We start from the raw sequence: 24,771 nt of genomic DNA on the forward strand, positions 1-24,771 counted from the left end.
TCTTAATTCACTTTTACATAGAACAATATTGGATAGTGGGGTTGATTATGGCTTTTCAGGGTGTCCAGCTGTTCACGAGGGGCATTTGCTGGTGATGTTTCAAAAGCACACTTCCATGTTTAACTCTCATTTCACACAGAGTTTTGGAAATAAGAATGTGATTCACAGGTATGACCCTTAGAATTCTAATCAAACGTGTTTAAATATCGTATGTAGAGTCATTGCTTGGAGACTGTAATATAATCAAGGGAAAAATAAGATTTTTAATCCAATTGCATTTGTCATCTGCTCAACTTACGGGCACAGAAGAATGCACAGGACTATAATTAGTGGCTCTATTTGGGAAGGGGAAGAAGAAAAACTCAAAAAGTTTCTTAGGACTTATGTAAAAGGTATTGTTTTTGAAGACTATATCTATGTCTATCATATATATACATTCTTATTATTCTGTGTAATATATTACTGGAAAGGAAGTTAAAATGTGTGGTAAAGTTTAATATGATGGTACTTTCATTTTTCATGTGCTCTTTTAGTGATTTTTTTCCGCAGGAAATAACCACCACTTTATTGCAAATCTGCAAAAACATCCAAACATAAGTACAGTAACACCACCTCCTATCTCCCACCGCAAGCTGTCTGCAGCATTCCCTTCCACCCTGGGCTAAGATCTGGGGATTGGGGCTGGTCAGAGCTGGAGTGATGTTTCATTTTACTGACTCCTCATGACTCTCGTGCCTCAGCCCTTTGTGCTTGCTTTTCACGGATATAAACGAAGAAGCAGTCAGGGTGGACCTAAGGGAAGATGTGAAGAACTTGTGTGGCCTCAACTCCTCTGTTAGTTCCTTCTTTCTTCAGCTGGTCCCAGAGCATTCTCTTTTTTTCCCTCTTTACCCGAGGCCTTGAATTGAGGGACTAGGTCTCCAATGGTCTTGTTTCAAGCTGGTGTAGGAGCAAATTCTAGAAGGGTACTCTGTTTCAGGCTCTAAATCAAAGTGGTCCCTTGCGTCCACGTTCATATTGCTTATCAACACCCCAGGCAGGAGCGTGGTCTTATATCACACCAGTCCAACTGCTGTGAAAAGTCCAAGCTGTATTAAATTATAGATTCACAGCCTTTCTGATTTCTCTGTAATATGATTTTCTGATTATTGACAAAAAAGAATGTGTGATATATTTTATCTTTCAACATAGCCTCAACAACCCCAAGTGAATTGGAATAATTACACGCAGCCTCATTGATCTAAATTTAGTTGCCTGAATAGAGAGAGTTATGTCTCAATGGATAGATTCAAGTGAGAAAATGGTGACAATGAGTTTTAGAAAAATATAGTGAAGCATCTGCAAAACACTTAGGAGTACAAATAATTTGCTAAATAATAACACTGTGTCTTACGGTGCTAGGTTATATTGTAAAAAGTTCTGACCCAAAAATGAAGAAGAAGATGTTTTATAGTTGTTCTCCTCATGGAAACCACTTATAGCGAATAACTACAATTTGCATTTTGATCCTTATGTTCTCAAGTGACTTATCGACAAGAATGCGTAATTGCTCTTAAAAATTCAATTTTTGTGTTGTAAGCAGCCCCTAAACTTTCAAGTGACAAATGCGCAAGTTGAAGAGAAATCATTTTATTTTTCTGGAGAAAATCTAAATAATAAATTCTTAAAAAGGCAGATCTGCCTACACGTACCAACCTTGCTCCCTTCCCCGTGTAGTTTCTCTTATTTGTGGGGCCTAATGAAGAGAACCTGAAAAAGAGAACCCAATCTTTTTCTTAGAATATTAGATAGCAAAGCGGATCAAGAAATATTTGTGAAGTAATAAATGCCTAAAAGATATTGTACTGAGCAGCAGTCCATGAGGGGAAAATGACAAGTCAAGCCTAGTGCTCATCCTAAGATAGGAACAAAAATAAATAACAGGTCAAATAATAACTTATAGCTACAGGCACCAGAGAAGAAATGTCTTTTGGAAATTGCAATTTATAATTAGTAGATAATTGAATTCTATAGATAATTTTGTGGATGGGCCATTCATATTTGCATTTCTCGGTGTGAGGAACTTCCGAAATCCTTAGCAGAAGGTAAGGTCTGTGTTTTCCTGTGAAACAGGCTTCTCCATGCTGTGTTGCTGAATGAAGCTTCTGTTCTTATCTCTATAGATGTAGGATACTGGTTTCAATCCATTAGGACTTTTTATGTTATTTTTTGATATCCAGGAATTGTAAGAATTCCTGGAGTTTTTTTCCTACTCTGGACAACACTCTATTGACACCTTTGACCCCTTGGGGAGGATCAGCACAGATTCTCTGGGCACTGGCACCTCCTGTTGGGGCGGGCCTGTGCCAATCTGCCATCCCGGAGCGGGTTAGGAGGGAGCCCCATGGTAGCAGAGATGCCTCCAGGGGTTGGAGAGGAGGGCAATGAGCAGCAAGGGCCCCACCCCAGTGCACAGGTTGGGTGTGGGCTCGCACCTTGGACAGTGACAAGGGCAGGGCCCAGGGAGCAGCTCAGGGCCTTGTAGTTGAGCAGCATGTGGACAGACGTGAGCACGGACACTGGCTTCCCAATGATGAGCATTGGCCACATGGCCATGTTGCTGTAGCTCCCACTCCAGGCGGGGTCACGCCCTTGAAGGTTCCCAGAAAGAACATGCACAGGGGGATGCTCTCCAGGTACTCACGGAAGAAGGCTGAGGCCAGGAACATCCCTGTCCTGTCTACTGGCTCGCTGCTGCCTTGCCGGCAGCATTTCCCGAAAAACGTTTTCTCCCCAGCAAAATTTTATTATATTACTTAAATATCCTGTTGAAGGAAATCTGAAGTAGCTGTAGGCTTGTAAAAGGCACTGATGCACCATTTGTTCTCAAGGACATACCCCTTCTGCCAGGAGTAAGTGACTGAGACTCAGAGTCCAGGCTGGAGTGGAAGAGTAGAAGATGAGCAGATGAGGTGGTTGGGGAGAAGCATCTTCAGGAGGTGTGCAGTGACGCAAGAGTATACCATATCCTCGACGGGCTTCGTGTAGGGCAATCAGCTGTTTTCGCCTGTCTGGTAGTAGCAGGCCCTGATTTCTCTTTGGAAGATGATGCTTTGCTTGCTCTTGGTCCATGTGGCCTGGATGGGACGGTTCCACCTCCTGGCCTGGCTAAATCAGAGTTGTCTCTGCATCTTTGCTGGCAGTCAGAAAAAGTGCCCTCTTTTCGCTGGGCTTGCTGAACTGGTAATTCGTGAGCTTGAAGGTGTCATTAACATCTTTACATCTTTCTGGCCTTGCTGGGAAAGCCCACTTGACAGCAGAATCAACACAGAGGAAGGGAGAGAGACTGTCTCCCGCTTATGGACCCCTAGATCCATCTACTGCTGGGTTTGCTAAGCACAGAGTCAACAAATTCCTTTTTAAGTAATCTGGTCTTTAGGGATAGAGTTTCTGTCACTAGCAATTCATTTCTCCATTCTAGAGCTCTTTCTTTAAAAGTTTAAGGTGGAAATTAAGCTCTGTTATTCTATGAATGTTTATTTTGGTGCCTTGTAGGAGATAGACATGATCTTACATCCTACATATCGTGTCTGAGTTCAGTCTGAAATTTTAGGTAACATTTCTAATACAGTGTTCAGTTTTTCAAAAGCTTATAGAGTAGTTGTGAAGCTGTGTGTTTTGTACTTCTTGCTCAGAAGTGGCAATTTTGTCCAAAACTCAACACGTAATTCAAAGAGTGAGTTCTATTGGTGAAAGGTATATAAAGCTTATTCTAATAAGCTTGTGATTTCTAGTTACACATTTTAAAGCATTTCTCTCACCCACCTCACTATATACAAACTATTGTGAGAAAAAATATTACTTTTTCAATCTCTTAGTGTAGATGCCCTAGTATTCCTATATAGTAGTTTCCTCTATTAACACAGGCATATTTAAGTAAGCTAATACAATTTTACTTGAAAGAAAACATTTTAAGAAAATGTTTTAACGAAAAATATGTCAAGTATCTTATTTAAACAATAGTTATCAGGAATTTAACATTTTCTTCAGTAGCACAAAGGAAAATAGAATGACTTTACAATATCTTCACCTTTTGAACATTTAGTGTAAATTTGATGACTACATGTTTTATGTCTGATTGTACTATGGATTTATTTTCGAATTTCCTGAAAATGAAAAACTCTCATTTCAGAAATGTGAGTCAAGGGATCCTGGTTAAGTAGTAAGATGGTTACAGTAGGTCATCCTGGTAAGGGGGAGGGGGCAGAGGTTTTTAGGGTCAGATGTTTGATTTATCTCTAAGTGTAATTACCTTGATCCAATCTATGGTGATAAATAGGGCCGGGGTGGGGGTTGGGGGGGTGGGCATGGGAGTGACAGAGGGTCAACATGAAGATGGAAGCAGCAATGCTTACAGGCAGTTGAGTACACCCTCCGAAGTGCTTATGAAGCCATTTTGGCTTGGAATCTTTCTTCAAGCACACAAGTTTACATGGAGGCCCCTGTTTGTAGAAGAGGTGGAAGCATCTGGAGCCTCTAGCTCCCTCTTCTCACAAGGTGACCTCTAAGAGATGCAGGGACCTGCAGCTGCTTTCTCCGACTCAGTCTTCTGATGGGTTACCTTCTAGGAAGAGATCCTGTCCGCGCACTCTCTTCGTTTGCCATGGAAATGGATGCAGTGTGGTCTAAAGCCTTGTGCCCTATTTAGGTCATTAAATTACAGATAAGTTAAGAATGAACCAAATAGGTCAGAAAACATAATTGTAACCTTGAAGACATCCTCAGAGTGTACTGAGTAGCTATTACTTTTTCTAAGGCATGGCTATATTCACTTTACCAGAACTGAGAACTTTGTCTTCTTTTTTTGAGGAAGATTGGCCGTGAGCTAACATCTGGGCCAATCCTCCTCTTTTTGCTGAGGAAGATTGGCCCTGAGCTAACATCTGTGCCCATCTTGCTCTATTTTATATGTGGGACACCTGCCACAGCATGGCTTGATGAGTGTTGTGTAGGTCTGTGCCTGGGATCCAAACCAGTGAACCCTGGGCCGCCGAAGTGGAGCACGTGAACTTAACTTCTTGAACTGAACTGCTACGCTACGGGGCTGGCCCCAGAACTGACAACGTTTGATAATAAGTTATCCCATTGTTTATTTGTAGTGTTAATAGAACTGTAGAGACCATTAAGTTAATCTTCCTTCATCTATACTGCATATTTACCTGACACCAGTAAAATAACTTTCTAAATATTATAAACATAAGACTTTTAGCTCTCATTTTTTTTTTTTTTCAGCAACATCTATTAATGAAATAGTCTTTTCTTCTTGACTGGCGTAAACTGTTATTTTCAGGAAAAAAATGGCAATTTTCAGGGATGTTATGGGAATGTGGATCAATGTTTGTGAAAATCACTTAAACCTAATGATATTTGTAATGGCTCCCTTTATATGGACATTTGAATTATCTGCACACCCTCATGTCTACGCTGGGTTATGTCATGCGGCAAGCAAGAATCTTGATCAGATAAGAGCTGTATCTTGGATAGCTTATGATAGAGGGGCAATGCATTGCATGGCTTAAAAATCACATGGACGGCCGGCCCATGACCAAGTGATTAAGTTCACATGCTCTGCTTCGGTGCCCCAGGGTTTCGCCAATTTGGATCCTGAGCATGGACCTGGTACCGCTCATCAAGCCATGCTGAGGCGGCGTCCCACGTAGGAGAACTAGAAGGATCTACAACTAGAATATACAACTATGTACTGGGGGGTATTTGGGAGAAGAATAAGAAAAAAAAAAGATTGACAACAGATGTTAGTTCAGGTGCCAATCTTTAAAAAAAAATCACATGGAGACAACCCATATATTCAAAAATTTCCCTGGAATTTCAGTTTAGGACCTGCTTGTGCACATGTAAAGGATCTTTATCACCAACTCAAATTCTGACAGGCGTAGTAGAATCTGCATTTTTTTTCTACTTAGAGCCTAAGAAACGGTAGTTCATAGCAAAATTGCAAAACTAACATTCTCTACTAAATTGGCAACACTAATTCGTTAGAGAGCTGTGGGATGCAGTGCTCAATATTTATGCTGTGTGGTACAATTAAGGTGATATTGCCAATTTGTTTATTTTAATGTCTGCCTTATTTATGGTGACACGTATATAACTTACTGTTTGGGAAGTGAAATATCACGCGCCCGATGCATAACACATTTTAAGTACTTGGCTCCAGTTGATAGCTCCATAATGAGATTGGAATGTGCTTATCTGTAGGTATTGTAAAATGTCTAGGCATAGCTATCAGGGGACTGGCACGCGCCTTGGAAAACAGATTTCTAGGCCATTTTAGTCCATGCTGAATCATTTCTGCCTCCTCCCTGACTGATCGGGGGAGCTCGGTAGGGCAGCCAAGTGACCTGCTTTCCAAGGGACGGAGCTGTATCTGCACTGCAGGAAAACATTTTTAGTGTTGCATTAATGAAACTATGCCATGAGGCCCATACATGTCCTTACAGGCAAGATTTCCTGATGTGATTATGCGAATTCAAACACCCCCAAGCATGTCCTGAGTTAGGAACCATATACGGAGAAGAAGTATGGGTCCGGAGCATCTCAGAAGAATGGTTTGGAAACTGGGAAGACCATTTCTGTAGTATCTCAAGGGGTCTCTTTCTGAGAAGACACGACAAGCTTTTCTGTATTTCAAGAAGCAGTGGACAAGCTGTAATTCTCATAAAGTTTTCCCAGAACTTGGACATGTTTTCATTTTAAAAAAAGTAAACACCCTGTGTGTGCATGTGTGCGTGCATGTCAGTGAGTTGGGGAAGATTTCTTTCTTTCTGTGTAAATATAGCCTGAGAGTCCTGAGGGCCTGGGTCTTTTTTGGGTATTAGAGATGTGTTCTAAGGCACAGCCAGTGGTCAGGGGAAATTTGCTTCTGATACAACCTTAAGAGCTCAGGAAATTGTGGCTTCTACCTGATGTATTGGGTCTTAGGTGGTGTCCTTTGGGAGCTCTTAATTATTGCTCACAAATCCTGCTGAATTCAGAGCTGGGATCTAAGTTGAGTCATCTCTTTTGACCTCCAAATTTGTCATAACTTCTGATTCTACATTGTTTCATAGCGTAGACTGGTGGATAGTAAATTCAGAATTCTTAGGGTTGAAAAGAAAAGGAAATTGGGGACATAAAATGATAGGGTCAAGAACTTTAGGTGTAGGTTAGAGTGGTTTTGGGGGAGGGGAGGTCTTGAAATTAACATGGAGAGAATGGGGCTCCAGAGAAAGGTGACAGGCAGTCAGGTGGCGCCTAAGCAAGGAGGGTGGCTCTAGGAGATGGAGCAGTGGGGATAGTAAGTGTCAGAGCAAGAAGGGACCTGAGCACAGGCTGCGGGTCGAGATTCAGGCAGACATTCGGCATCACAGAGGCTGGTTGTGGCCCAGCAGGTTTATGACCGTGGTTGACAGCTCCAAAAATCAGACTGCAATTGTTGGAATGACAAGATCAAGGTAGGGGTTGGGAAAGCCCGTTTTTACCCATTTGCTGTCTAGGCTGAGACATGACTTGATCTGAAGCGTTTCTGAAGCTTATCTTTAAGTGAAGTTTGGAATTCTGTGTTTTTTTTTTCTTCCGTGTGGAAGATGGTCCCTGAGCTAACATCTGTTGGCAATTTTTCTCTTTTTCCTTGAGGAAGATGGCCCCTGAGCTAACACCCCTGCCGGTCGTCCTGTATTTTATGTCAGATGCCACCACAGCATGGCTTGATGACCAGTGCTAAGTCTGCACCTGGGATCCGAACCTGCAAACCCTGGGCTGCCAAAGCGGAGTGTGCAAATTTAATCACTCTACCACTGGGTGGCCCTAAGTTTGCAGTTTTGACTATTACATGAGACTGAAAAATGTGAATACTGACCTGAGAATGTCCTTGAGACTACATGTAACTTTTTGTTATTCAAGAGTAACCCCGATAGTTTTGAGATTTCATTCAGCGTCACGGAGAAAGGAGCAGTTGTGGAAAGGATATAGTTGCTGTATCATGGCACCCTTCCATGTTCCACCTGTTCACCATCATGGGTACGTGCCCCTAGTTTTAAAGAAGGAATCAGGTGTCACTGCTATTTTTATTGTTATTGCTGATACTTGCAGTGAATCTTAAACACGAATTTATATGAGTTGCTTAAGTGGCATATAATTAAAAGATCTAACTGTCCTAATCATCATCAATTGATACCACTAGTTTGGTTGGTTACAAGAGGCAATAAGAGGAAGAAACCTTTCTGGGCCTGTGATGTTTTTCTGAGTGGCTGACCTAATTCTTCTGGGCTCTCTTTAAGCATTTCTGTACCATTTTTGCTCCTTTCCGAGCCAGCCCCTGTATTATAGGGAAACTCAATTTCCCAGCTTCCCTTGGCATCAGGTTGTTGCTCTGGTTCTGCCAATGAGAAGCATTCACAAGAGATCTGGAAGACAGAAGAGAGGAAGAATCCATCATGCTGGCAGTGGTAGCTGGCATAGGCTTCAGCAGATGTTGAAATGTGGGCTTTATCATGGTAGCTGGGCTTGCTGGGGTCACATCCAGGTTTTTGGGAAGCTTACATGATTTTGGGCATCTTCTTTCAGAAGAACACAAAGGTATTTATTCAAAATTACCTATAAAATGGAATATTTATTTAGAATAGGCAAAGAAGTCACAATAAATTTATATGGCTAGGTATAAAATTCTTGATTAACGCTTCAGGACTTTGTATGAATTGTCCCACCATCTTTTAATGTTGAGTGTATCTCTGGAAGCCAGCCTGATTTTACTAACCTCATAGGTAACTTGATCTTTTTTTTGTTTTGAGAGGAAGATTGGCTTTGAGCTAATATCTGTTGTTAATCTTCCCCTTTTCGCTTGAGGAAGATTGTCGCTGAGCTATCATCTGTGCCAAACTTTCTCTATTTTGTATGTGGGATGCCGCCAGTGTGGCTTGATGAGCAGAGCCAGGTCTGCACCTGGGATCCCAACCTAGGAACCCCCAGCCGCCAAAGCAGAGCACACAAACTTAACCACTACACCACTGGGCTGGCCCCACTTGATCATTTTTTTTTTTTTGCTTGGCTGCTCAAATGATTCTTAATGTCATTATCTTTGAAGTGCACACACTTTGCTGGACTATTCCTCATGTTTGCTATTCTGGCTTAGTTTTCCTGGACCCCTGATATACCTTTCAATATACCTTCAAGTAGTTTCCGTTTCGGGAATTTTTTTCTCAAGTTAGGTCTCTAAATAAGTGTTCTGCTCTATCATTTATTTTCCTCCCTTTGGGTAGCAAGTTATGTATATGCCATCCATTAATAACTGTCATTTTATTTCTAATTCTTCTAAATCATTTACTTGTATTTTATTTTACTCTCATTCTTATTTTTGACTCTTTGTATCCCTTTTTGTGTTTTCAGCTGTGTCCGTTCTCCTTGTGATTCCTTTCGTTCTGCTTTGACTTCTCTATGGTTGTGTTACCACCCCCACACCCCTCCCCCCATTCTCTGACTCTGCTAGTCACATATCACCTCTGCCTAATTTTTTCTGTCTCCACCCTGAGCTCTTTCATCTCAGCCCTGTGTTCTTGTTTCATAGTGGCAATTGCTTTTCTAAATTTAAAAAATTTATGGTAAAAGTCTTCTTTTTATTGAAGTATAGTTGACAAATGATATTAAATTAGTTTCAGGTGCACAACGTGATTTGAAATTTATATATATTATGAAGTGATCACATAAATCTAGTTACCACCTGTCATCATACAGAGCTATAACAATATTATCGACTGTATTCCCTATGTTATATGTTACATCTCTGTGACTTATTTATTTTACATTTGGATGTTTGTACCTCTTAATCCCCTCATCATGGTAAAAGGTTTGGTGACAATTTTTATCTGCTTCATGGCCAAAGGTTTCTGGTGAGGGTTATTTCTTGTTGCTTTTTTCTTATGATACCTGCCAATAGATCCTGTTTTGCTTTCTTTTTGATTTCTCATCTTTGAAAGAGGTGAGTATTTCCGGGACAAGATGTTGCAGCGTGATGAAATTGAGAAGGAGTCAAGACCCTGTTCTGGATTAGATGGAATTTTTCTCATCCAGCGTTTTTTGTGTGAATTTGTTTAAACTTTACTGTTCTCAAGGCAGAGGACGTAGGCAGGTAGTGAACTTTGCCCCATTTTTGAAAGGTTCTCTTTTCCCCCCTGGCAGCCACCACTGCTTGCAGGTCTAGCTCATCTAAGGGGCTCCATCCTCCTCCTTTTCAGAGCCATATGTAGTGCTATAAAGCTCCTGGTGCTTAGCCATACACTCTGCCCTTCTTTTCTAAAAGAAAAAGGACTTAAATTCTGCACCTCAATGCGTGTCCCTTGGCTTTAAGAAGTAGACAGTGATGGCTAGCTCTGAGCTCTGCCTCTGCTGCCCATTTCACTTCCTCAAACTTACGGCTTTACTTGATCTCCACTGCTTGTGGCAGCCCTTCCACAGATGTTTGAAATTTTGGGTTTTATCTGTTTTCTGGTTTCACTGAGAGTCAAGTTTGCGTGTGTGTTTTTTCTGCTTTATTGAAGTTTCTTGAAATACGGCTCAGAGATCACGTGCATTGTAGTTACTTGGAATGGTTGTTAAAAAATCAGATTCCCAGAGTCCTTTCCGAGGCCTGCGAAATCAGAGCCTCTGAGGCTGGTTTCCTAGATTCAAAATCTTTAATAATCACCCATTGTGATTTTTACATACTTAGAAGTTGACAAGCACTATTTCAGTGTTGAATGAATGAATGACTGTAGTTTTAAAGAGTTCCCTTTCTCCATCTCATATGGTTTGCAAAAATTTACCCCCTACTGGGGCTGGCCCTGTGGCCAAGTGTTCGCATGCTCCACTTCGGCAGCCCCGGGTTTTGCCAGTTCGAATCCTGGGCACAGACCTAGCACCGTTCATCAAGCCATGCTGAGGTGGCATCCCACATAGCTCAACTAGAAGGACCTACAACTACAATATACAACTGTGTACTCAGGGGGCTTTGGGGAGAAGAAAAAAAAGAGAAAGATTGGCAACAGGTGTTAGCTCAGGGCCAATCTTTAAAAAAAAATTTACCCCCTACTACATTTCATAATGTGATTTCTATACCATTGTCTTGTCTTTACATTGCACTCTACTGTATATAACTAAGGTCCATGTGGTTATTTCCTTATTTATTTTCCAAGTCTGTAAAAATCCACAGCACCTTCAATTCACTTTGTGGGTATCAGTCTATATCACATGCAAGCTTTTTATCCGACCATTGTCTGCAGTTCAGAAGGTTTTCCTGTCTTGTTGATTTGTCTCAACCCCCGGTGAGTGGTGACTTCAAATATAAATATTGGCAGCTGTTAGAGCTACATATCATATCCAGGCCTCTTGAGCATCCCCATAAAGAACTAGTAAGATTTTCTCGGTGAAGATAGCAGGTCTTGATTCTCCTGAGCGAAACCTCTGGTGACCAGCTTACTGGAGCTGCGAAAATGGAGAAGCCTTTATTGAGAGAGGAAGGGGAGCTGGTGATTATCTTTCATCTCCTTCTCCCCACCATTCTGAATTTGACAGCAAGAACTGGGAATTTCAAAAGTAAACAAGGGGGCATTTTATGTTCTGATGTCTTGATTTTTGTCACACTCAGTTTCCTGTGAGCTGATCCCTTTCATGCTGTCTAGAGGTTGACATCAAAATGGCAACTAATTAAAAGTAGAAAACTTGGTATCTTTTGAACCTGAGCACTTCTTCAGAGATGAGAGAGGTAGATGCCCTAGATTTACTTTAAAGTAATTTACTTTTAACTCTTTGGCCAAATTGAGCATCATAGTGGGTTACTAGTAAATAAACCTCACAGATATTTTTTCTATAAAGATGTATTTTAATTTTCTTTCTGGATCTGACAGAGTGTGTCTTTATCCTTCGGGTGTTTTTCCCATGGATTAATATTGGTCTGAATTTTAACTCACAAACAATCTAGAGGTCTTTGGGAAGGGAATGTATAGGTTAAAATCTTAGATACTAGAACTCAATGCTATGTCGGTTATGGAATAATAAAAAATGCTTAATTAAAAAAAAAAGTCTTCCTCCAAATGGTTGTCAGGTTTTTATTATTTTTCCTGTGGAGGCTCGCTGTCTTGACTCTCGGTGAATATAGCTGTGTGCCGCAGAGTTTTTGTGACTTAGCCCAAGTCTTTGCTAACAGGACGGGTACAAGGCAGGATCTGAACATGCAGAGGGATCAATTTCCCCTAAAGCAGCTTTATAAGCAACACTGTGTTGAAGGCAAATGCTTCTGCCCAGTGCCAGCCACTCTTGAGAATAGCAGTCCAGCCCTGACTTATACGTGATGTTTAAGTTAAAACATACAAGTTTATATGGTCAAATTCAGGGCACCCACGCCTGGGGCTAAGAAAAGCAATATATTGGGCAATAGATGGTTCCTTTTGCTACTGGCAGTGAAGGTTAGTCTTCAAAGAATAGCTATGATTGGAATTGTTCTCTTCTGCACAAATCATGAAAGGTGGGTAAGAGAGAGGTGCTCACATTTAGGATTCAGCTACGTCTCAATCACTAAATTGGGAGTCTTCCATGTTTCATCATTTGCCATCATTGTGGCGCCAATCGTTTGGTATTACTATTCACATTTCAGGGATGTCAAGACTGGGACTCAGAGGAGTTAAGTTGCCAAAGGTCACTTAGGTTGTAAGTGACAGTGCTGGAGCTTGAATCCAGGCAGGACCGGCAACGAGCACACCTCACACAATACTATCCTGTCTATTTTGAATAAATTTGAGAATGTATTGAAATGCGCAGAACTTTTTGCAGCCTTCTGCATATTGGTCATCTTTATTCCTTTGGCAAGAATCATATTAGAATCTGCATAATCAGTACATGTACATTTGTAAGAAATAGGATGGCAGAATTCTTATCTGTGGATAGTGGAAAGGCTGGTCTTTGTATTCAGAAAGACTTGTGACCTGTGTCCTCTGGCAAATTACTTTCTGAAAGTCAGTTTTCTCTTCTGTAAAATGGTGATAATTATAGCAACGTTTTTAAAGATTTTATTTTTTCCTTTTTCTCCCCAAAGGCCCCCGGTACATAGTTGTGTATTCTCAGTTGTGGGTCCTTCTAGTTGTGGCATGTGGGATGCTGCCTCAGCATGGCTTGATGAACAGTGCCATGTCCGCGCCCAGGATTCGAACCGGTGAAACCCTGGGCCGCCAAAGCAGAGTGCGTGAACTTACTCACTCGGCCACTGGGCCGGCCCCAATAATAGCGACCTTTTTAGATGGCAGGATGAGTTAGAAATAATGTGTGTAAAGTGCCTAGTGCAGTGCCTGACAGGCAGTAGGAGTTAAAAAAAATAAATGGGAGCAGGTGTTGCTATTGACATGCATGAGAATACATTTGTGGAACAACGACCTGCTATGCTCATTATGGACAATGATTGTTAAGCTTCTGAAAGTCTGTATCTACTGTGATCACACTGTAAATATTCTCAGGTAAGCACATCAATTTGATATGGTAATTACAATTCAAGTATTATTTACTTACTTGTGTAGTAAGTCAAATTTCAATATAACCATTTAGGTGGCTATATATATTTTTCTGTAAGAATTCAGATAATTTCATAATATTGGTTAATTCTGCTCAGTTTCCTGAAGAAATTAATTTCATGAAAAAATTTTTGACCATTTCAAACATGAACAGAAGTAACTTTAGTATAAAGAACAACACATCCCCGGCAGCCAGATTTGATGGATCATCAAGATTTTGCCACATTTATTTTATCTACCTTTTTGGTTTTCTTTTTAATCTTTGAAGTTTGTTAAGGGAAATCCCGGACACCATGTTATTCAGTCCTATGTCTTTAGAAAGGAATTTAATTAAGGTTGTTTTCTTACATCCCGTGATGATATTGCGAGCTTTGTTAGGTGTACTCGAATAACTCCTTGGTATTATATACCACTCGGTCCATAATCAAATTTTTCTGGTGGTCCCAAAGACTGGGGAAATATTGCCTTAACATAATTTCCTCCAATTGCATTTAGTTAAATCCCTTAAGCCTCTCTGTTTTTTCATGTGGAGCAGACCCTTTTCCCCCGAAGCCCCTTATTTTCATGCCATTGATCTGTGCAGAGAGCGGTGCAGTAGTCTTGCAGAATGCTCCACAGTCTGCGTTTGTCTCTTTGCTTCCTTGTTTCTTTTAACTCGTTCTTCCATTTCTCTATTTCTTACAAGTGGAAGTTAGCTCTAGACTAGAGGTTTGATGATATTTAGGTTCAGTTTTGGGGCCAAGAATATTCAAAGGTGTTACTTGATGTTTCACAAGGAGGCCACAATGTCTGCTGGTCTTCCCTTGAGTGATGCTGAAATGAGTCATCTGTTGATGACCGTTGTGCCCCTCTATAATCCTTCTCACGGCCCCTCTGTTGCGCCGCCATTCCCAGGCCTCCACTGATCTACTTTCTCTCACTGTAGACTAATTTGTATCTTTCTTGCTTTCCTCTAACACTCATCCTCCTGAAGTGAAGGAAGAGATGTTTACAAATAACAAAAATCTTAGAAAAGTTGTTTGTCAGTCAGCATAATAATTCTAAAAGTTAAAATCTTCTACTTTGTCACATGTGAAAAACATGTTAAGCTTTCTGTTGACCGGGTAATGTGTGATCGACACAGCAAATAGCGGAGGAGTGAAATGGTTCTAGAGCTTTCCAACACTTCTTGAGCATGAACGTTTCCTCTTAAAGTTATTTGACTAAGGTTCCTCTTCCCCCATTCAACTTTTACGGATCCACAGGATCTGAAAGATAACAACAGGCCAGGGATTTATTCATTTCCCTTTATTGCCTTAACTACCCAGGCTTGGCTGCTTGCATTACAACAAAATATACAGGCTAATTGCTGGCATCTACACAAAGCATTTTTCCTCTTTATTGAAACTGTAAGCAGAGTAAATTGTTCTTTCCCTTACAGTTCTCGGGTTTCAATTCATTTTTGGCTAACGACCACAGGAAGAGCAGAGCATAATGTGTCTTTCTTGTTTATTTGGTAAGTATGTGAAGTGTGGAGTGAAGATATGTGATTCAGTAGGACCAATGGCTTGCAGACCGTCCACCTCGATTCTTAGCACAGGCAGTACATTCCAATTAAAGGACAGCTCATGTGGATTGGTGTGCTACCCTGGAGAGACTGAGACTCGGTGCAGGGCAAATAAAATGCTCCCGCTACTGAGGAAGATGATCCCAAAGTGAAGTAGAAACAAGTTATTTCGAAATGAGTGCAGCATGAGTATGATGGCAGCTTAATTATCTTTTTTATTGCAGTAACATTGGCTTATAACATGACATAGCTTTCAGATGTACATCGTAATATATTTCAAATTCTGTGTAGATTACATCATGTTCACCACCCAAAGACTAATTATAGTCCATCACCACACGTGTGAGCCTAATCACCCCTTTTCCCCTCCCCTCTCCCCCTTCCCTTATAGTAACCACCAATCCAATCTCTGTTGCTATGTTTGTTTGTCGTTGTTTTTATCTTGTACTTATGAGTGAGATCATACGGTATTTGACCTTCTCCCTCTGACTTATTTCACTCAGCATAATACCCTCAAGGTCCCTCCATATTGTCACAAATGGCCAGATTTCATCATTTCTTATGGCTGAGTAGTATTCCATTGCGCATATATACCACATCTTCTTTATCCATTTGTCCCTTGATGGGCGCCTAGGTTGCTTCCAAATCTTGGCTATTGTGAATAAGGCTGCGATGAACATAGGGGTGCATGTATCTTTATGCCTTTGTGTTTTCAGTTTCTTTGGATAAATACTCAGCAGTGGGATAGCTGGATCATAAGGTAGATCTATTCTTAGCTTTCTGAGGCTACTCCATACTGCTTTCCATAGTGGCTGCACCAATTTGCACTCCCACCAGCACTGTATGAGGGTTCCCTTCTCTCCACACCCTCTCCAACATTTGTTGTTTCCTGTCCTGTTAATTATGGCCATTCTGACCGGACTGAGGTGATACCTCATTGCAGTTTTGATTTGCGTTTCCCTGATAGCTAACGATGTTGAACATCTTTTCATGTAGATGGCAGCTTAATTTTAAAACTGTCCCCAAACCCCTCTTAAAAAATGAAGAGATTAATAAGGATAATAAATGAAAAACTCATGAATAGATCAACAAATTGGTAAGGAATTCTTCCCAAACCCCAGGACGTGTGTGTGGCTAAACGACCAACAGCAGTGGGACCTGCACAGGAGGAATAGTTCTGCTGTATGAAGAGCAGAAACGAAAGGAAGAAGCGCCAGCACACTCTTGTTGTTATAATTATTTAGTGACAGACTAGCTCTCGTGGTGCTTTTTGTGTCTTAAAGTATACTTTATCGGATACTAATATCACTTAGCAACTCTCTTTTGTTTAGTGTTTCTCTGGTACATCTTCCACTTTATTTTCAACATTTGTGTGTCCATGTGTTTCAGACGTGACTTATGACGGGAGCATATGGCTGGATTCGGGGCCGATCCTTGGTCAGTATCATCCCATATGGGCATACTGCTTATGACCAGTGAAGTCCTGATTGGCTGGCAGATCCATTCCGATGGGTCAGTTCCTGTACTGTACCAGTGATCAAATATTTGGAATATCATCCCTAGCTGGATTTCATGTATTAATGCAATATGACAACTTTTGTCATTTAACTAGAGAGCTGGCGTCCACATGTCAGTCCATTTATGTTTGTTCTGATTAATGACTTGATTTCTTTCCACCGTTTTGTTGTGTGGTTTCTGTTGATCTCAATCTTCTTTTTTCTTCCTTTATTTTTGCCCAGTTGATTTTTTCCCCCTTAATCTCATTCCACGTTTTTGCTGCTGCTTGTTAGGAACTTATATATTTTATGTCTATTTTAAGTTTGTTTTCCATAATTATTTTAACGTGCGTCTTTAACAAAACCTAATTTAATCAATGTTTACCTTCCTCCTAAATCAAGGGCCCTAAAAGGCTCTGTCTCCCCTTCCCTACACTGCACTATTTCCCCCAATATTTTAGTTCTATCCTGACCCACTCCCCTAGAATTGGATATTATTATTATTGCTTTATACGGCCAATAGTAGTTTAGCTTACTGTATATTTACCAATTTTTTTTTGCTTATCATTCCTCTCTACACTTGAAATGTTCCCTCTGGGATCATTTTCCTTCTTCATGAAGAAATTCTTTCAGTTAGAATCTGTTGGTGATAAACTCTCAGTTTTTATTTATCTGAAAATGTCTTTGTTTTCATGCTTAAGGATTAATTTCATTGGTTATGGAATTCTAGGTTGACGCTTTTTATATTAGCACATTAAGATAAAATTTTCATGCTTTACGTCTTTTATTATTTTAGATAAGTCAGCCATCAGTCTATGGTATTATTTGGAAGATGGCCTTTTTTTTCCTATCTGACCACTTTTAAGATCTTTTCTTTTTTCTTTATTGCTCTTCAGTTTCACTATTGTGTATCCAGGTATAGATTCCATTTTAATTTACTGTTTTTGGCATTTATTCTTAACATGAGGATTTGTATTTATCAAGAGTCCTATAAAATTATCAGCCAACATCTTTATATATTGACTTTTTTTCAATATCTATTTACTTTTTTTGAAACTCCAGTTAAATGAAGTTTAGAACGTTCTAGTTTATTCATCCTGTCTCTTAATATCTTTTGTGTTTTCTCTATCCTGTCTTTGAGCTAATTTCTGTGTTATAGCTTCAGATTTCTTTTCTAGTTCACTGTGGTCTTCTTAATGTGTCTAATTTGTTTAATCCATTCATTGAGCTTTAAATTTTAATATCTTTTATTTCTAGGGTTCTTTTTTGTTTCTCTAAAAATCTGCTTGGGTATTCTTTATGGTCTCTTATTCCTTTTGCATGTCAACAGGATTTTTTGTGTTTTTTTTTTTTAACATATTAAATATGGTTTTATTTACTTTTAAAAACTTTAATTTTATTTTTTTTGGTGAGGAAGATTGGCCCTGAACTAACATCTGTGCAAATCTTCCTCTATTTTGTATGTGGGGTGCCACCACAACACAGCTTGATGAACAGTATGTAGGTCCGTGCCCAGGATCTAAAGCTGTGAACCCTGGGCCGCCAAAGCAGAGTGGGCGAACTTAACCACTACGCCACTGGGCCAGGCCCTAAATATGGTTTTATGTTCTGAGATTTTTGCTGGTCTGATTTTTGCTGATTGTTTCAGTAGACTGTTCTGGTGCTTCATTTCCTTATTTATGTTGTGACTTTTGTCTGTGAGCTGCTTATTTTTCTCGGATGTTTCTGGAATAATGCTTTGAGGCATGGGGCTGAGATTCAGTGCTCCAGAGAGAATTTGCATTTACTCCTGTCAGTCAATTGGAGCCATTACCTACCTGTGATCACTTTCAGCTAAACTCTCTGAAATATTTTGGACTACACAAATAGAATGAATTTAAGCCGCCAACCATTGTGAAGACCAATACACCTCAAAGGAGATTTATTCTCCTTTTACTCAATGAAATAGCATATTTCCTCTCATACCTTGTGGTAGCCTGAATAATTCCCCTCTTCCCCCAAATGTCCATGTTGTGATTCCTGGGACCTTTGAATGTCAGCTTGTGTGGCAGAAGGGGCTTCGTGGATGTGATCTTGTTAAGGATATTTAGATGAGGAGATTATGCTGGATTATCCGGGTGACTCCAGTGTCATCACAAAGGTCTTTACAAGAGGGACACAAGGAGGAGTCAGAGCTAGAAAGTAGGAGCTGGGGGGGTGGAAGTGGGAGGCTGGAGTGATATGAGGAAGGGATCATGAGCCGGGAAGTACAGGAGGTCTCCAGAGTTTGGAAAGGCAAGGGAACAGGTTCTCTCTTCAAGCCTTCCGAAGGAACTCAGCCCCGGCAAGATCTTGATTTTTAGATTTCTGAGCTCCTGGCTTGTAAGAGAATAAATCTGTGTTATGAGCAGCTAAGTTTGTATTATTTAGTTTTATCAGCAGTAGGAAACTAGTATGCTACTTTTCCATTTTTTTTGTGATTTTTTACAATGAGTGACCTTTGGGATTCTAGCTTTTCCAGGAAAACTAGATAGTCTTCTGTGAAGTTACCCACTTGGGTGAGCCCCAAGCCTGAATATCCCTTAGGTGCCCTGTGCAGCCATCGGGGGAAGCTCTAGGGTCCAGGGGTCGGCAGAGCCTTTGTGGTGGAAAGTTACTTGGGTACTTTCTCACCTCTGTGCTACACCTGGAGATTTTCTCCCTTCCTGCCAGCTCAGCAGTGCTATTTACAAAGCATGTTTTAAATATTTTACATAGATTTTTTTTCTGCTGAGGAAGATTAGTCCTGAGCTAACATCTTTTGCCAATCCTCCTCTTTTTGCTGAGAAAGATTGGCCCTGAGCTAACATCTGTGCCCATCTTCCTCTACTTTATTTGTGGGATGCTACCACAGCATGGCTTGATAAGTGATGCATAGGTCTGCACCCAGGATCTGAACCTGTGAACCCCAGGTCACCAAACCAGAGTGTGCAAACTTAACCACTACGCCACCAGGCCAGCCCCTTATGTAGCATTTTAGCTGTTGCAATCAGGTGGGTTTTTCAGGGTGTGTGGTCTGTCATAATGCTGGAAATAGAAGTCTAGGAGCCTTTCACAACTTTTAAAAAGTATTCCTCCCTCATATAAGGCAGGGTACCCCATTTCATCACTGCAGCTCTTCCTCCTTGCCTCACTGGAGCCTGGAAGTTCTAAAGGCAGAATTTCTCAGTCAGCTTCTTATCTAGAAAGAGTAAAGACTTAAATACTAATGACTTCTATCGTGGGCTCATTAGAGACTGTTTTTCTAAACAATTCATTGTCTGCTATTCATAAAGTATTTCCTGGGAGGGGAGAATTTGGCAGCCACATTGCACTTGAGTAAATGGCTGTTGAAACTGACCGTGTTTATACATTTGTATGATAATTGTCTGGTGGGTAGTTCTTAAGGCTTCTAGTAGTTTTCTCCTTTTTTATCTTCTCAATGCAAAAGAATTTGGAGTAGGGACATGAGTTGCACCTCCTGTTGTCCTTCTCTCAGAAGCTTTTGCTTTTCTCTTTTTCGGTGTGTGGGTGCTTAGCTAATTTATTTAGGACTTCTCTGTGTCTAAATCTGTCAGAAAAAAGCCTAGAAATCATTGAAGGAAATGATGAGGCAGGGCTGGGAGGAGAGACAACAAAGAGACCAGCTGGATGATTGGTTTTCTTACTCTGCCTTGAATCATCTCCAGGTTAACAAAGAGAACTTAGTTTCTTGTCATATTAAGCATACTTTAAAGCCAAGCATAGTATCGCTAAAAGTTGCATTTTAAACTTTTCTTTTTGCCCATGACAGTCTTGGTTTGGTAATGGCTTCAGTAAAGAAGTTATTGCGGTTGAGTCACAGATAATGTTTTTTCAAAGTTCATTTTCTATAAGAATGCCAAGACATTAAAAAGCTTGAGAAATAGGAAGAGGATAAAACCGATCAATACTTGAGTGGAGCCAGAATTTTCCCGTTTTTAATACAAGTGGCAAAAGCCAAATAAATATGGGTGGTGTTAATAGATTACAGAAAGAGTTTAGTGACGTGAACTGGGAACGTGGAGACAGTGTAAATGAGTATACTCGTATTATTTTGGTGAACTCTAAGGAAATTTCTCTGAGAGTCAAGGTGATTAGAACATGCGCTGTAGTTAAAATGTGTATATGTCAATAAAATTTGAGGGGAAACCCAAATTTGGGGTTATAGCTTATGTTTCACCATGATCATCAGAACAGTGGCTACATTCTCAATTTACTGTGTATTGATGAAGGGTTTTGAAAAAGAATTGTTGCTGTAGCAACAATGTATAGCTCTTAAAAACCACTATATGGTTGAATTATTCACTTTTAATTTTGTTCTACAATGAGTATAACAGATTATTTCTATACAAATTTTGGCTTTCAAAGACATTATTTTATGATTTAAGTTCACTAAGAGAAAACCTTTAGAAATTGGAAGAAATTAGTCTTCTGCATCTTTTTCTTATATCATTCACTATTTTCTGTGAATCTACCTTGTATTGTTAGATGGCTTTTTATTTCTCAACTAAGTAGCTCTATTTCTATTATTTTATAACGCTGAATGTGACAATACTCAACTAGGTTTTGCTGCCAGTTTGGAAAAAGGTTTTATTTGTCTTGTTCTTTACGATTTGAGATCATCAAAACTGAAGGCAAGGGTTAGGAAAGGCTTTAGATAATTTCAGTATAATCTTTTCACTATTTTTTATATTCCATTCTTAATACAGCTTAAATTTTATTTATCCTTGAACTGCTTTCGTGCACTGAACAAATGTCTTTGCCTGGAGCTGGTGTGGCTAATTCAGAACCATAAATTGAATTACAGTTAAATTGTACCTTCCCGTGTGCATTACGATGTACTTCTATTTGGTGAATTCCAGATAATGCTAAGAACTTTCTGAAGATATTGCTGATTCCCACTCTCAGTGAATCTGAATAATTGGGTTATAATGGGAGCCCCTTAACCAAACTCGGCTCCCCCAGGGTCTCCATCCTTCAGTAATGTTGTCTGATACCCTCAGGTGCTAAACCCCCATGGCTAGTGCAGTGTCCACCAGTATATCCATTTCTACTCTCACCAGGGCTTGTTATATTTAGCAAAAAAGTCCATTTGTTCTAAGTGAAATTCCTGAATTCCAAGGCTAAAGAGAAAAAGGTTACAATCTTTTAAAGAGAAAAACATACTACTTGCAAAGGAAATACAATTATTCTAGCATTGCGTTTTGCTTTCTCATCTACAACACGGAAAGTTAGAAAGCAGTGAAAAAACATTTATAGACTATTGAGAGGAGAGACCTGCCATCCAAGAGTCTCATATGTGGCTAAGCTATCATTCATCCATGACAGAAAATGAGGGACGTATTTGGACATGCAAGGATTTAGAATGTATCTGGAATCCTATCTAAAGAAAATACTTGGGGATGTAATTTTATCAAATGACGATTAATTCAGAAGAGAGATTTCAAGATGGGAAAGTAAGGAAGAGAAGAAAACATTGTGAGCAATGCCTCTCAAATCATAAATATATATGATTAAATCTAAACTGGACACTTGAAATATAAATGTTTCACAAGAATTATTGAAATATCTGAGATTATACTCTAAGGGAAAACTTAATGATGTAAGCCTTTAGTTAACAGCATTTCACTAATGTAGGTTTTTAGGACCAAGAGGGTGGGAAGTAGGAGGGAGGAAACCTCATTAATCTTTTCAGTAAATGTTTTTAAAGCATACACTATGTGGCTTGTTTTAGGCCTTGAGGAAGACAAGTTCACTATGTTATGGTATATACATTCTAGTAGGAAATGGACAATAGACAAATTCACGGTGAAAAAGCTCATTTAAAAGAGTGTTAAGTGCTCTGAAGGAGACAAATAGTTAATTATATACCAGTTGAGAAGTGGGGGTGGGTACGTTACGATGGATTGTCAGGGAGTGCTTCTTTCAAGGCAGTGACTTTTGATCTGAGACTTGAATGACAAGGAGCAAAGTTGAGGACACTGGCAAAAGAATGATCTTCATTTGGTTCTGATCCACTTATCTTCTAGCTATAAACTTCTGGACTCTCAGAATACTTGTGCAGAGTTTTCTTTCCAGTGGACTAGCCATATTCCTGGAGTTGTAAAGCCTTTGGGTGTGGGGAACTCTGGAATTCTGTGGTTTCCTTGACCTTTAAGCAGATTATGGATGGGTTGAGTCTTTCCTGCCTCTGAGACTTAAGAGTTTAGGAGACCAGAGAGCATTAAAAATTCTTCCAGGTTCTTCTTCAGGGGACTGAGCCTGCTTTTATACGAATCTTTCACCTTCTTCTGCTTGCAGGTTTCCTGTCTTTTAGGACACTTAAAAAAAAAAAAAAGGTTGTCAGTGAGCCATTGAAGAAACACAATAAAGTATCTAAGAGAGGCTCAGAAGTCAGAGAGAAATAAAACAGAATAATCACAAGGCCAGTGAGGTAGTTACTGGAGATGATTAAAACTTAAATTAAAAATAACACTTCAGGAGATTCAAATACAGGGTGGCCAAAAACTTGTTGGTTCTAAAGCCATAACTTTTCCATCTGCATAATTAGTAGAAGATTGTTGCTATTGAGACTGTAATCAATGACCTGGAAGATAAATTTTAAGAAACATGTCAAAGCACAGTGCAAAAATATAGAGTGATGAGGGCCATGAAGGAAAAGATAAGATGTGGAAAAGAGGAATGGGAGTTGTAGCGTGGATTAGGAATTCCAGAAGATAAAAATAGGACAAATAGAGAAGAGGCCATAATTAAGACAAATATGAGAAGAAAACTTTCCAGGACAGATAGAATGGATATCTTATAAAGAACAGATTGGGATCAAACTTCTCATGTGCAACAAGAGAAGTCAAAAAAGTGGAATAACAGTTATAAATGACAGAGTAAAGCACTGTTTCAATAGGCTTATACTCAGTCAAGAAATCATTCAGCTGTTAGGGAAAAAGAAAGCTCTCAGAGGCTTTCAAAGATTTCAGAGTGTATGTGTCAGTCAGGGCAGTCTAGGCTATGCTGTGCTAACTAACAATCTCCAAGTCTTCCTGGCTTAACACAAGAAAAACTTGCTTCAAATTCTTCCTATAGATTCTGTGTGGTTTGGCAAGAGTGTCTGCTCAGGGCCTCAGGCTAATGGAAGATTATTTTAATACATGAGTTCATGATCACTGTAGTATTGGAAAGGTAATGGGCCTAGAAGTAACATATCACCTCCATTTTCATTTCATTGGCCAAAGCAAATCTTGTGGCCATGCCTCATTTCACAAGGGGCAAGGAAGTGCCATTCTATGATGTGTCTGGAGGAAAAGAATCTGAATATTTATGAAAAAGCCTTAATGGCTACCGTAATATATCACCCATGTATTGTGTCTAAGAAAAATAATTGAGTTAACATTTTTATCCAACAGTAAATGTACCTGTAGACCTCAAATTGAGGAAAGATGTTGAGGAAAGAAGAGCGAGCAACAAATCCTATACTGTATGTGTGTGTACGTTCCTGAGTGTGTAGCTGTGTTTGTAAATTAAATATAAATGGATGAGGAAAAGTGTAATTGCTAATACTCTTGAAATAGACACTCTAGACAATTTTAATAAGTATAAACTCTCTGCAAAATCTAGTGTGTGGGAATGAGGACAGGAAAGAAAATAATTTCAAAGTACTTAGGAGAAGGGAAAGATTAGGGAGGAAGAGGCTTTATTAAAGTGTAGAAGGAAGGAAAGGAAAAGTAGACACCTTGTGGGGCACAGTTTAGAATACGTTGCATCATGGTGGAAAAAATTGTTGGTGTGTTGTTTCAAGTAGTTTTGGAGTTCTATGTATTTGATTATGCATGCAGGCAGTCAATAATTAGTAAAATAAAGTTTGTCAGGATTCCCAGAGAAAGGGAAAAGGATAGAATGATGACCAACTTGTTCAAACCAGAAAAAATTGAAGAGAAGGAAAAAGAGGAAATCATAACATTAAAAATAAATATAAAAATAGATGGCATAACATAAGTATTTCACATATGACACTACACGTGAATGGATTAAATTTTTCTGTTTGAGAGTTTCAATTGTAAGACATACCTCAAATCTATGCCGTTTACAAAAAACACAAATAAGGTGATGAAAGTTGAACAATAAAGTGTAATAATAAAGAAAAGAATGCCAGGCA

Source organism: Equus caballus, chromosome 30, assembly GCF_041296265.1.
Source record: "Equus caballus isolate H_3958 breed thoroughbred chromosome 30, TB-T2T, whole genome shotgun sequence".
Classification (NCBI taxonomy): Eukaryota; Metazoa; Chordata; class Mammalia; order Perissodactyla; family Equidae; genus Equus; species Equus caballus.